Below are 5,173 nucleotides of genomic sequence, written 5' to 3'. Positions count from 1 at the left end.
TTTCCTTAACCTAATTCCACATAAATGATTTAAATAACCTTTGTTACTACAGTATCCTACTGAAATAGAAAGTATGCAAATAAATTTTCTTGAAAATATTTATCGCAGAACAGATTGAAAAATCCAGAAAGAACGTTAAGAATTTGAACAAAAAAAAATAAAAGTTCGCCAAAAATCTGTTTATAGGGTTATGGTTTTAAAATTGTGTGAAAGAATAATGTATCTTGACAAGATTTCGCATATCAGGTAAATCATTTCCATGACGAATGAATTAAATGCATGATTTCTTTAGATATCCAATCATATAGTCATAGAAATAAATTATCTAGTGTTAAACGTTACTCTTGACAGTCTGCCACGTATGTGCACTATGTGACAAAAATGTCAACAAATGCCGGAAATGTCACGAAACTGAACTTAATATGTACTAATGTATAGAAAAAACGATACAAAATGAAAATGCCGTTCGAAGCGAACCAAAAATTTATGAATTCCGAATTCAACATCGTGAAAATGGCTGCTTCAGAACAACTTACTGTGTGTTCTGCATTAATTGTTTACTTTCGTAATACTTTTTGGTTTCTAATCTCTTTCTATATGGGTCAGAATAACCAAAACACTTTGAAAAATCTTTGAATAAAGCGAAAAAATCATACATACGAACAAAAATCACAACACTTTTAGCATTTTCTTCGTTACCACATGCGTTTGTTTTAGTTTTTAATTCCGCCATTAGACAGTGACTGCAGTGCCCCCTATAGTTCGTTGGAGTTGCGAATTTTGTAAAATGTCGTTTCTCGTGATATCGTGCCGATAACGAGCTAGACAGTAGAAACGATATACGATATCGGGTAGATGAAATGATATACGGCAATAACGTATAGATGACGCTACGATATCGGGTGCTACTAGGGTACCTTTGTTCCTGCTGGCCTACCGCAGTGCTGTCCACGAGACTACCGGATATGCCCCATCTCAGATGCTCTTCGGACGAGAGCTTCGGCTACCTTGTGATGAGGGCGTCTCATTCGAGGAAAACTTGACCCAAGCTATAACAATAGGCTAACCGCGGCATTCCAAAGGAGTTGTCCATGGGTTGCCATAAAGCAATTAGCGCCGGGTTGCCAGCTTGGCGTCAATAGTATTATTAGAAATAGTTATAGTTTGATCCAACTGATTGATTTCGATGTCAACCGGAAGTTCCAGAATGTTGTCTGGTTCTTGCTTAACAACATGGCGCTTCGTGAGAAATCTACTTGTGGTTTTCTACGTAAGTCGTAAGTATTATGATATTTTCTTAATATAATTGAAATTCAGGCTGAATATAAAAAAAAAACATATTCTTTCGTAAGCATTATATTTAAAAATTGTTATTGTGTGTTTTTTTCTGTTTGTTTACCCGTTTTCTCAAGTTCAAGTACTAATATGATTAACCAGATTTGTTACTTATAATGCTTAATCTTTTAAAATTTCATTTTGTCTACTTGTTATTTAAGAATAAATTTTGAGTTGAAATTTGTCTTTTTCTTTTTGACAAATTCAGTTCTTTTTACATATCATTGTATTGTATCATGTAAATTATTGATAGTAGTTCAGATTTTGCTGTGTAACTCAAAGATTAAAAAATTTTGCTAATAAGAAGAAAGCTATGAAAATGTTGGATAAAATATTTTAATGTAGATGTGCTAATTTTTTAACTTATTTTGGTATGAATCAATATCACATAAGTAGTACTACATAGATGTATATACAGTAGAATACCTTTATAACGCCGACGTATGTAACGCAATTCTCTATAAACCGCACAACTTTTCAGAAGTAAACAATAAGTTTTTAAGTTTAAAAACTCCCTTTGTTTTGCCTTGCTAATATAAAAGTTGTTAGGAAAATTGAATTTTGAAAGTTTTTCATCTTTCCAGCTTAATTCAAAGCTTTTAAATGAAAATCAATATTCACAGTAAAAAGAGAAAATATCAGATGGCTCTTGAAAATGCAGCTGTTATGCAAACTATGAAACTGGCAGAAGTGAAGGATAATTCACTTTCTTTTAAATGTAAAGCATATTTATTTGTGAATGATTAGTTGTGTTTTAATACTCATTGCAGATAGAACTAATTCTGAAGTGCTAATATATATATATATATATATATATATATATATATATATATATATATATATTCTGAATATTAGTTTCAAAATTTGTGAAATGACCTATATAATGCCAAAACCTGTATAACGCAAAAGCTCTGGTCCCAAGGTGTGCTTTATTACGGTCTTCTGCTGTACTTGAAAGTCATTTTTGTTGTTTACAAACCTAATTAGATTTGAAAAAACATTTTCGTAACCTCATCTCATCAAAAAACTAAGATTTATAGGTAAATTCAATGCACTTATCTTTATACATTAATGGCTACTTCTGTATGTATGTATGTCCAGCGTAATCTTCAAAACTACTGAACCGATTTTAACCATTTTTTCACCATAGATAGCTACATTATCAGGGAGCAACTTAGGCTATAATTTATTCCTAAAAATCATAGTTTAAAAACGTTATGATCAAAAACAGTAAATGTCATGTAATTTCCCCATTAAATGATAAATATAAAACCCATTGTTACAAAAGTTTGTTGCCTAACAACAGAAATATTCAATATTAAAAGTAATCATAATGAAAATTTTGAATAAAGGCTTCTCTGCAGCAAGCATGACATTTATTGCTATCTTAGGATTTTTATCCTCATCTATATACATAAATGACTGCTTTTGTATGTATGTCCGGGGTAATCTTAAAAACTACTGGACCCATTTTAACTATTTTTTCACCAAGATAGCTACATTATCAGGGAGCAACTTAGGCTATTATTTATTCCTAAAAAGCTTAGTTTAAAAACGTTATGATGGAAAACAGTAAACGTCATGTAATTTCTCCATTAAATGATTAAATATAAAACCCATTGTTACAAAAACTCTGTGCCTAACAACAGCAATATTAAAAGTAATCATAATGAAAATTTTGAATCAAGGCTTCTCCGGAGCAAACATAAGTTTAAAGCAGGGTTGGCAAAAACCCAGTATTTTTTTAGAAAGCCCATGGACCCAGGGTTTTTTGGGTTTTTTTAAATAAAACCCAACTAAAGTTGGGTTTTTTTAAAAGAAATGTGGGTTTTTTTGTCTTTTTTTAGGGAAAATGTGGAGGTACTTGTAGCATATTGTAGCGTAAGTGTATAGACAAAGTGCAAAAATTGTCTTCGGGTAAAAAAAGCTGGAAAACTAGTTAAAATTTAGCATATTCTGAAGAAAAGTATAAAAGACTACAAAACCCAAAAATGGTGCAGTTTCAGATTTTTTTTTAGTTTTCATTATTACCAACAGTTAAGGCAAAGTTACTTCTCGAGTGATAAAATCTATTGTTCGTTTTTAATTACTACATTTTTTTTTTGCATATTACTTTATTGTATATCATTTTGTTATGCAAAACTACTGTAGAACCTCAAGTAGTTTAAATCAGTTTTTACTGAATTCCAGCTTAATCAACACATTTCTTTGAATTGAATGTTGCTTGTTTTTCTACTTCTGTGTACAGAGTAAGAAATATTAAACTTTTTCGAAGATAATGAAAATACTGTACATCCTGTTCTGTTTTCTGTTGACCGTTTGAAAAACCTGTTAATTTCTAAAAATATACCTTGTGTTTATTCGAGATTTGTGACGTGTTGGTTTGCAGAAAATAATTCACCTGAAAGCCTTTTAACTAGAGTAGTTTCCTCTGTACAATCTACAAATATTGAGAAAATCAGACGAGACAGGACTCAGTCAGAATAATTTGAGTTATTTATTGACCAGTTAAAGAAAAAAGTTAAATATATTTATTTAAAATCTTTGAAGTATTTTTTTTAATGCTGTTAAGTGTTAAGAAATACTATTAAAGTTCAAAATTCATTTTTTGTGTTCATTGTCTGTGATGAAGAACAAATAAAAAAGAAATTTAAATAATGAAAGTATTTAAATTAATTTTTTTTTAAACTTCTCAGAAAATTTTAAAAAACCCAAAAGTGGGCTAAATAATGGGTTTTTTTAAATGGGTTTTTTCAAAAAAACCCATTGGTTCTAATTCGGCCAACCCTGGTTTAAAGTCATTTGGAAACTACTTTTTTCTACTTTATTTCAAACATTTGGAAACTCTACTTTTTGCACACTTAGAGAAACAGCGACGACTTATATAACGCAATTCTCTATAAACTGCACAACTTTTCAGAAGTAAACAATAGGTTTTTAAGTTTAAAAAATTCCTTTGTTTTGCCTTCCCAACATAAAAATTGTTAGGAAAATTAAATTTTGAAACAGTTTTTCATCTTTCCAGCTTAATTAAAAGCTTTTAAATGAAAATTAATATTCACAGTAAAGAGAAAATATCAGATGGCTCTTGAAAATGCAGCTGTTAATGCAAACCATGAAGCTGACAGAAGTGCAGGATAATTCACTTCCTTTTAATGGTAAAGCATGTTTATTTATGAATGATTAGTTGTATAATTAGTGTTTTAATACTCATTGCAGATAGAACTCATTCTGAAGTGCTAACATAGATATATTTTGAATATTAGTTTCAAAATTTGTGAAATGACTTAGGGTCTGGTGGGGTAAAGTGGTCATAAAATCGTAGGTTTTCAACTTAGGTGGATAATAAATACAATAAATTCTTTAAATACTTCAACTTTTTTTGTTATTATTTTACATTGCATTATTAAAGAACACATACATTGAATTTCAGGAAAAAAAATATTGATTTAAGTAGTTTTATAACATTTTCATTTCACTTTGTATTTATGACCACTTTACCCCATGGGGTGGGGGAAAGTGGTCATAGCATGGGGTAAAGTGGTCATAGTTAAAAACAGCTGCAAAACTGTTACAAATAACCCTATTATTTGTACATTTTGGTTATTTTTATAGTTACATGTATATGTACGAGTATATGCGGTATGCACGAGTATATACGTGTCGTGTAAACAATAGTTCATATATGAATAAATACATGTATACATCACATACATGCATTCATGTGACTACTCAAGTATATTCGTGTATACATGAGCATATTAGCATGTATACGTGATTGCCTACAGGAGTGTATACGTGTCTACACGAGTATATACAAGTCACGTGTATATGCGAG

At 30.3% G+C, this 5,173-nt stretch overlaps 1 long non-coding RNA gene across 1 annotated transcript in view; it reads left to right on the top strand.

Moving 5' to 3' along the window:
- The first annotated feature begins 1,243 nt into the window (after positions 1–1,243).
- Positions 1,244–5,173, top strand: part of LOC129223349 (uncharacterized) — a 13,866-nt gene continuing 9,936 nt past the window's right edge. Inside the window, exon 1 of the long non-coding RNA XR_008580625.1 lies at positions 1,244–1,277. This is a non-coding gene — a long non-coding RNA (uncharacterized LOC129223349). The remainder of the gene's footprint in view (positions 1,278–5,173) is intronic.

The sequence above is a fragment of the Uloborus diversus genome, chromosome 5, assembly GCF_026930045.1.
Source record: "Uloborus diversus isolate 005 chromosome 5, Udiv.v.3.1, whole genome shotgun sequence".
Taxonomy (NCBI): Eukaryota; Metazoa; Arthropoda; class Arachnida; order Araneae; family Uloboridae; genus Uloborus; species Uloborus diversus.
The sequence above is the reverse complement of the archived record's forward strand: the minus strand, read 5'-3'. Positions and strand labels throughout refer to the sequence as shown.